Below are 9,727 nucleotides of genomic sequence, written 5' to 3' on the forward strand. Positions count from 1 at the left end.
TCCACGAGCATGCTTTACTCTGGCTCCAGCAGCCCCGGGCTGGCTGCTAGAGGCAATAGCGTGGCCAGGAGCGCCTCCCGGAGCAGCAGCTCTTGACCCGCTGCCCAGCCCCTGCGGACATGCAACGCGTCGGCGGCATGAAATGACTGCCTCGGCGCACGCCCCGCTCGGGTTGCAGCCAGGGGTGTGCTTATTAGCAGCGACAAGCCAAGGCCGGAGCGGGCTCGAAGTCAACGGAGCCTTTTCAGAGCACTTCCCATCAGTCTCTGTCCAAGCAGAGGGACCTGCCTCGTGTTCATCCTGGGTTAAGAGCATCCCCACGGGCATTGCTGCGGAGTAGCGACGAGGCGGTAGATTCACAGCTGTGGTAACGGGGGTGTGCATATGTGTCCTCATCCTATGAAAAACCATGCAACGGGGAACCCTCTCCGACAGCCCTCGCCACCCTGGGCTCAAAGCCCTTGCAGCTCTGGATGGAGCTGGGCTCGGTGCACGCCGCTCTGTGGTAGGGATGCAGCCTTCCCATAGCACGGATATGAAAACAGCGGCACAAAGACACCCTCTGAGCTGCCCAGCATTGCAGAGAGGATGAGCTAGGGGTGAAATGGGGGGCTCCTGTCTGCAGCCTGCCCCTCCAGACCATCTTCCGGCTGGTGCAGAGGCCAGGTTCTTGCAGAGTGTGCTCACGGCAGGTTTTCCAGTGCCCTGAACTGCCTCGACACTCCCTACAGCGGCACTGGACTGGACTGGTCGGATGGGTTAGGGCCAGTGCACCCCGCATAGAAATTGCAGAGAAATCAGCCTGGAAGGGACCTCGAGAGGTCACATCTAGTCCAACCCCTGCCGAGGCAGGGTCAGCCCTGTCCAGACCATCTTACACAAATCCATAACCTAAAGTAAAACTACCGTCAACCCTGACACAATGCCCGAACCGCCAAGGTAAAGCAGGGGAGCCGCGGCGGCCAACGTCCTGCGGCTGTAAAAGGACTAGATGGCCCTCGAGATCACTGTCTCTCTCTAAGGGGAAAACCAAGCTCCGGAGCTGCCTTCTGCATCTTGCTGATAGCCCGACCTGCCCAGGTGCTGGGTCTGTTCCCTAAAAGTGACCGGCCATCCTTCACCCCAATTGCTTCCCCTGCAGAGCTTCCTCTCCTTTCCCAGGGGCTGCTCAGCCTTTGACAAGCCTCCCTCGTCCTCCTGCCCTCATTTCCTGCCTTTTCAAGCCCCCTGCTCCTCTCCCCAGCGGCCTGCAGCTTCTCAGCCACGTGGGAACAGAAACAGCAGCCCAGCCGGCAGCCTCCACGCCTCCCCCTCCCCAAATTTCTTGCATCCCTTGCTCGCAGCCTCCCGGGCCTGCGGCTATCAACCCACAAGTGTCAGGCCCACACATAATCAGCAGGAGGGATCCTGGTTTTCTCTGATTTAAAAAAAAATACCCCAATTTTTGGATTAAAAAAAGTGACCCCAAATCCAGGAAGAGCGCACACCAACTGCAGATGCTTCCTCAGGATGGTGAAGGGTATTTATACCCGATAGCTTGCAAAGAAGAATTTTCCAACTATTTGAGTTGGTCTAATAAAAGATATTGGATTGACCCAAAAAGCCTTGGCTTCCTCTGTCCTTAGACCAACACGGCTACAACCTATACCCCAAATCCACATTTTTCCATGATTAAAAGGAAACACCACAATATCTATCAACTATCTATCTACCTATCTATCTACCTATCTATCTTAGCAGTGTTTCATTTTGAGCCTGGAAAAAAATGTCAATTTGGGGTTCTGTCAAAAATTTGGGATTTTTTTTTTTTAAATCAGAGAAAACCAGGATCCCTGGTAATCGGTGCAGCTCTGTTAGAAGGGTCTGGGAATACGTGTGCTTATAAAGAGACCAGCAGGTCCCCGGTGCTGAGTCCTACAGCCCCGTTATGTGCCCAGCCTTGGGGTCAGATGCCCGATGAGGGATTTGGGGGGTGTATGAGGTGCAAAGTCCAGTCCAGGCCTGATGGGGTAGGGGTCCATGAATGCCCGGTCCTTGCTTCATTATGGCATGGGAGAGACTCGGATAGCTGCTTCGTATGTGTTTTGCCTCTGCCCCCGCCAGGTCACTAATGGAGCCTCACGCCAGGTTGTCCCTCGGGATCAAGGCCTGTGAAACCATCCCCGCTCCCTGTCCAAAGCCGCTATAGCTCCTGCTAATTGCTTCCAGGGCTGCTGCTGTCCGCCCTGCGGTTGCAGCCGTATGATGAAGTAGGTTTGAGTTTTCCGGCCCTCCTGTTTAACACAATCCATCTGTGAAAGCTGTGCTCTGTTTCCCTTTGACGCGGGCCGGCACGCTGGGCCCCACCGCCGGTGTGTGCTGCCATGCAGCATAACAGCCGAGCCGTATAACAAATGGACGTGTACCGTGCCTGGCCATGGCTAGAAGCAACATCCGAGCTGCCAGGAGGTGCATTAGCGCTGTGATGAATGCCCCTGGATCTGCTCACCGCAGCAGTCTGGGCCTCCAAACACTCCCGTCTTTAAAGTTTCCCTTCTGTCTGGGGCGAGGGGGAGCTAAGCTTAGCACCCCCCGAGCACAAAGAGTTGCCTATTGCTCCTGAAACGCGTCTCAGCCTTTCGCCGCGTGCCACTTCGCTGCGCCGTGCCTCAGTTTCCCCGCTACGTGGGGCAGTGCTGCAGGCTGCTTTGAGAGCTGCGGCAGGAAAGTGCCACAACGGCATGATTACTGTCAGGATTATCAAATGGAAAGGGCTGGAAAATAGAGGGGGCGCGTGGGAGGTCGAGGCAGGGCATACCAGGCAGGGCTTGCCAGCCTTGGCTCTCCCGTGGCGGTTTCAGCTTGGTAATGCTCCCGCAGACGTTGTGCCTGCTGGCTCTCTGCACCAGGTCCCTTCCCATCAGCTGGGGAAAAAAAAGAGCAAACCCCTCCCCAAAAACCCCAAAAACCGAAAACTCAAGCTGAATAAGCCGTTTCCTAGCCCCGGGCTGAGTTGTCTCAGCTGAAAGCTGCTTTTCCAGTTTTCCAAATAGGCGTGTAATAAAACCCGCTCTGATCTCGGCTCCAGAGAGGAAGGTGTGGTGCGTTTTTCAGCCAAGAAACCCCAGACCTGAATTGGTGAGCAGCGCGTCCATGGGCTGAGGCTCGCTAATCTGGGGAAGGGGAAGGAGGGGGAAATGGGTGGCAAGCCTGGGGCAGAGAGGCGCAGGGATCCCAGAAGCTCCCAGCAGCGGGCGGGCGGCGATGCATCTCGAGGGACTGGCTCGAGTCCCGTGGTGAAGCACGGGCAAGGGGCTCCCCGGCCTCTGCCCCCGCGTTGTGCTGAATAAGCATCTGGAAACATCATTAGACGGATCGCTCCTAATGCTGGAGCCTGCAGACGTCCGAGTGGAAGAAGCCCATCCCTCGAGCCCTCGCTTGCCCTTCATTGCAGGAACAAAGCAGCCAGCGGCTGTCCCTCGTGCGCTGCCGGGGAGAGAGCTGGCACAGTTCCCGGCTCCCTCCCCGGAGCGCTTCCCTCTATCCTCATCCCTCGTGGGGCAGGCCCAGGCGAAGCTCTTCAAAGCTGTGGGTTCAAAGCTGCCCGGTGGACCTGGAGCTGGTGCAAATAATGGACCAGCAGCTGCTCTGGAATAACGTGGCCACCCCCGGCAGCTCTATCCCTATGGCTTTTCGGGGTACGTGACCCTCCATCACAGCTTCTGATGCAATGTCGTGTTTTGAGCGCTGCAGAAACCCCAGAGCTGGCTGCGTTTGAATAGATGGGGAGGGCTCCCTTTGTACAGCCGCAATAAAACTCTCTCTCTGAATGTATCATCGCATCGTAAGAGTGTAAGAGATGCCATCGTTGGTTAGACCATAGGTCCACCTAGCCCTGTGTTGTCTGGCACACAGCTAAGGGGAAGAGCATTTAAACCTTTCCAAATGGATCCATCCCCTACCCCTCTCTGTCCTCACCGCTGCCAGCTTTCAGGGGCCTGGGAAGACCTCATTTGGAGGTTGTGTCCCTAACGATCCTGTTTAATATTTTTCTTGCATGACTTTTCCAGTCCCCTTTTGAACCCAGCTAAACTCTCAGCCTCCACCATGTCCTCAGGCAACGAGTCCCACAAGTTTACGGTGTGTGAAGAGGAACGCGCTTGGGTTCGTTTCATATTTCAGACCAAAGGGACTAGCCAGGGGCTCCTAGCTGCCTTAAGCACCCTGCCCACAGTGTCTGAATCCAAGTGACAATGGGACAGGAGTGCGCCTCTACCTCCAAAATACTCACAGGGCCACAGTCCCTAAAAACACATGATCTGCCTGGAGACTTCTTCTACAGCCCTGTGCCTACAACTTTGCAATGAAAAATGGGAGCTCTGACAAAATACATTTCTCTTTTTCTGCTTTTCCTTGGAAAACAGTGACTCCCCCCCTCAGCGGAGAAACTCCGCTTAAAATGAAATCTTTTCACTGAGTTAGGTCTCCAGGTTGTAGCCATATTGGGCTAGAGGAAAAGGCAATCAGGACTCATAGTAGAGATGATCTCTTTTATTAGACCAAGATTTTTGCAAAAAAAAATTTTTTTAATTGCAAGCTTTTGGGCACAACGCCCCAGGAGGTCTTTTACAATCTTTTCTCCAATGCCTGATGAAGGGCGTTTGTGCCCAAAAGCTTGCAATTAAAGAATTTTTCTTGCCAAAATCTTGTTGGGATAATAAAAGATACTATTTCTACTACCAGTCCTGATTATCTTTTCATTGAGTTGACCTCATGGGAACTGTAGTTTAGTTTTTTCCAGTCTCAATGCTCTCTCATAAGTCGGGCTTCCCAGCTGGACTACGTCTCCCATGAAACATCCTGCCCAAGCCTTTCCTCTTCCTGCCAAGACTGTAGTGCACGATGGGAAATGTAGTCCAACCAGGAAGCCCAGCTTATAAAGGGGAATAGGAACATGGGACCTGGTCTATGGCATCCAGGGGATACCCACAATTATGGATTTTAATATGGGGGCAGAGCTGTATTTCATGGGGTGAGACGTAGACATTTTCCATGGGCAAAAACAACTTGTTTTCCAGCCAGCTTCAAACTCCAGGAGCACCGGCAATTCCAAAAAAGACCCCTTTTTGGAAACGATTGATAGTGGAGAAAGTAATAATGATGGGAAGTTCGTCCAAGCAGCTCTGTCTTCCTATGAAAACCACTCAGGTTTCCCCGGGGCTCCCTTTCACTCGCCTCCTCTTCCTGCAGGTGCTGAGCTAGGCCGAGCACCACGAATGCCATGAGATTGAACAGTGGACGGGGTTTTCTCACACTACAAAGATGGCTGCACAATTTTGTGCTTGCGATGCACTTGTGGTGGATGGTAACATGCTGCATGCTTCAAAGCAAAACAAGGAGGGCTGTTAAAAAAAATGGCAACATGGAGCTGGTTATTTTTTTACTGCTTTTTTTTCGGTTCGACATCAGTGATTGAAAAGCCTTGAGGTGCCACGTGCCTTTGGCGCCACGTGCTTCTTGACAAAACACAATGCACGGAGGCTGGGAAGTCATGGGAGCTGGCTTTTCCATCCAACCCGAGTGAGCGGTAAAAGCCTGGTTTCTGCCATGAAAAGTTAAAGCAGCAGCCCCTGAAAGTCTTTAGCTAAACATGGTGGCAGTGACTCATGGACAGAGTCCTTATTCGCCCCCCTCGGGTAATCAGAGTAAGTCCTCTGGAGTTAATAAAGCTACCTAGATTTACAGCCGTTATGGGTCTGCAAGAGCAACAACTGCATAGACCCCCCCAAGCAAAAAAACCAAAAAGACAAAGCCCGACTAAAACAAGAAACATCCAGACAAGGCGGGCTGATAGTGAACACCATCCCTTTTCCATCTTATACCTTCAGGAAATGATGATATCCAGCATCAAAATGTATCCGCCCAGCTGGGGCTAACATCTGGGGTTTCCAGCTGTGAGCATAGGGGACCATTGGAGCACTTTACCTAAGGATGTTGCTGGCTTCTTTGCCACTCGAAGTCTTCCTGAATTGCATACTGAAATCCAGGTACCAGCTTTTGAACTAGCAGGAGGACTCATGATAAGGCAGATAGATTTCCTTATGCTCTAAATGGGCCTTTCTGGGCATTAAACTCAAGGAACCAAGAAGCCCTACATAGTCCAAGAGGAACCTTGACTTTTAACATATATGGGAGGGAACGGTTGAGCATCATCTCATTTTGAATAACCTTGGTGCTATTGGGGAAGGCTGGGTGCAGTTCTTCCATCTGAAACACCAGATGAGGAGGTCCAGAGCTGGAAGGGCCTGTGCTATTTTGGGTTATTTTTTTCCCCTGCTGCTCCATTTGCCAATGCCAGATGCTTGGGTTGGACAGCGAGGAATGCTATGGGGTAGGAAGGAAAGCAATGGGGAGATGTGGACTGGTCACCCGCGATGGCTTGGCTGAAAAGGCTGCATCAGATGCTCGTTTGCTCTTCTTCCAAGTGTGCCCATTGCCAAGAGGTGTCCGTGTGCATGAGACAGAGAGAAAAAGAGAGAGCAAGAGGCAAAGAGAGGAAGCAATAGCACGATCAAATAGTTTGCCCAGGCCCTTGTTACTCAAACTCACTGTGTCCTACCCCGCTCCAGTGAACGCACAAGGGATCCCAACCTTGCGTCAAGGAAATGCTGCTTGGAGAAAGAGTGAGCTCTAGGGGGGGAGCACATAGCAGACACCTCGGCTGTCTCTGGGCTTCTGCCCAGCCCCTCACCAGCCTGTGTGCCGGCGGGGACACGAGCGGCAGGAAGATTTACTACCATCGGTGCAGAAGACAGCCCCCAAACCCAGACTCCAAACAGGGCCTGGTTGTGGTGGTGATGCTGTGTGGTGTCTCACTTAACACACAGGCGTGTGCACCCCTGAGGTTGGGCTTGGACTACAGCCCCCTCCAGCCGTCCCGCTGCAGTCGATCCGCCGGCTAGGCACGAGTGCAAGGGTCCTGGTCTGCCAGACCTTGACTGGAGATGAGCAAGGTGCGTCGACGGTGTCATCGCTGCTGTCCTGGTCAGGTGTTATTGATGTGCGGCCAGCATTGAAGTCTCTGAAATGGCGGTGCTGGCAAAAAGTCGCAGCCAGAAGATCCCAACGCTAATCTGGTCTTAAAGAATGACCACAGCCTTGGGTCAGCGGCAAAAGGTGATTGTCGACAAGGCATGGCCTTAACACACCTGTGTCCTGCCAGGCAAGGTGTTGGCACAGCACCACGTAGGCTTCCTTAAGCCAATGCAAAGTTTGCAGACCTCCCAATTCCCCTTTTATACCATGGTCAAAAGAAATTGTGTATTACATCCCACCTGCATTTTGAAAGTCTCGAGCCGTCCCGTACACTGGGCTTGTTTCACATCCTGATCCGGGTGTTCCCATTCCAGCCTTATCATCCTGGTCCTGGACTATCCTACACCTCCTACAGCCACCTCCATCTCCCCCTCCCATCTCCGACAGGGGTGCACATCTGGCCCACACGCCAAGTTTTGCTTACATAAGGAGTTCATGCACCGGTCAGGTTTGCTGGTCGGGTCTACTCTGGCCGATGCTTTAGCAAAGCCCCTGTGTGAGCAGTACAGCGATTGATTAATACACTACTACAGGTGTGCTCCCACCCCACACTGCGAGGGGGCCCTGGAGCAGACTCGCTGCCTCCTTTCCAGGTTGGGGGTAGGCAGAGTGGCTCTTCTCTAGGTGGACCGTGCAAGGGGGTTGACATGCCCTTTAGGGCATCCTGGTTGGGACGGATAGGGTCCTGGAGAGCCCAGCAGATAGGAGGTGTCCAGGAAAAGGGCTGGCATTGATGTTGCAGCCTCAGATTAGGCATTTCACCATCTGAACCCCCCACCAAGGCTTTACCTCCCCAGGCCACAGCAGAGGTGGAGGGGAAAACCTCATGCCCAACAGCCTTATGCTCATGATGTTCAGCCTGGAAGTGAGACCTTGAGGAGAGCTGAACCCACAGCTCCCACATCCCGTCCTATAGTCACCAGGTTGGGCCTGGGCTACAGCCCCCTCCAGCCATCCCGTTGGAGCTGACCCACCAGCTAGGCAAGCGTGCAAGAGGCACAACTGAAGCCACAAGGAGCCTGATCCTCACAGTGCAGGAGCCCTGGGTTTTGGCTCCTTGTCCCGTGCATTTTATGTGCATTTTATCCAGGGACTGATTCATGCAGAAATACTTCCGCAGTCCCAGGAGCAAGGCCTGAATGGATGGTCTGTTTGCTGATGCAGCCTGGCCAGCATCATCATCATCATGGGGTGGTGCGGGGAGGGGGGGTCTGTCTGTGCCCACTGGCCTCAGCAGAGTTTCCTCTTTATCTTTCTTACATCAGAAACTGTCTCTGCTGCGAGGGCACAGATCAGCATTCAACCAGCTTCAGAGGGGAAGTTAATTTTGATGCTTAAAGATTGCTGCATCCTGCTCCTAACTAAGCAACGAGCCCAGCTGTGCCTGTGGCTGCGGTGGTTACAGCCTGTTTGCAGAGTGCCTCGAGTCTACTTGGCAACCGAGCAACCTGGGGGTAAATCCTCACCGCCGATTTGTCTCAGCTCTTACTCACACGCGACTTCGCTAGCCACACACACACGACCCTCGCGTGCAAGCATGGAGGTGCTTGAAATCCAGGCTTCTCGTGGGCGTGTAACTTTGCAGTCAGGACATGGGCTAAGCCACTTAAGCAGTGCTAGTCCTCCACTGCCTTCCCATAATTCCTCCTTTTGTGAGAGCCAAGTTCTCCCACAGTTCACTGGGAAAGTGCCACGCAGTGACACAGCTTATGCAGAGCAAAGACACCCAGAAATCCCAGAGACACAGTAGCACAGTGCCTGTAAACTGGGCAGTAGTTTCTAGGGAGGCTGCTCTCCCCCTGCAGCCCTGAGAGAGGAAGACCCAGGGGCTACCCCGAGCGAGTTCACAAGCGATGCACATCACAGATCAGAACGCGTGACAGAGGTGATCTCTTTCATTAGATCAACTAGATTTTTGCACAAAAAAACCCCATGCTTTTTTTTAGATTTTGCAAAAATCTAGTTAGTCTAATAAAAGAGATCGTCTCTACCACGAGTTCTGATTCCTTTTGCCTCTAGACCAGTCCGGCTACAACCTGGGTACCGTACACATCGGAGACATTCAGAGCAGATCCCTCAGCTAAGATCAAAGTCTATGAGAGAAATGTAGGGGTCTAGTACAACCTACTTGAGACGGGGGCAGGGGGCAGCCCCCTCTCGTTTTGGAAGCAGGAAATAGAGGAATCCTATCTGAATCCTACGCTGAATTTATATGTTTTGAAATAAATGTCTAGGGAATCATACTGCTACTTCATTTACATGGTGCTTGCTATTTGTATTCTACTCATGTCTATTCATGTGTATTAAGAAAGAAAATACTTATAATTTTGGGAGACTCTGCTGCCATTGCCTTTCTTTTCTCACCGGCTCTGATTGAGATAACACTAGGGCTTAGCTAAATTAATCCTGTGTCACTGGGATTTGGACGCAGTGAGTGCGTCCACACGTTCATTAATGCACAGTAGTTATACTGCACATTTAATTTAGTACTTGCTTAATGAAGTACTAAATAAATGTGCAGTAACTAGAGCTACTGCACAGTAGTGCTGGGGCAGGCACAACTTTTTAGTGACACTAGTGCGCAGTAGCCTAATAAATCTGCTCAGTAGTGTATCAGCACTGTCTGTAAGTGATGCGCTACTGCACAGTGTTA

Source organism: Crocodylus siamensis, chromosome 4, assembly GCF_052110815.1.
Source record: "Crocodylus siamensis isolate JL-2025a chromosome 4, ASM5211081v1, whole genome shotgun sequence".
Lineage (NCBI taxonomy): Eukaryota > Metazoa > Chordata > Crocodylia > Crocodylidae > Crocodylus > Crocodylus siamensis.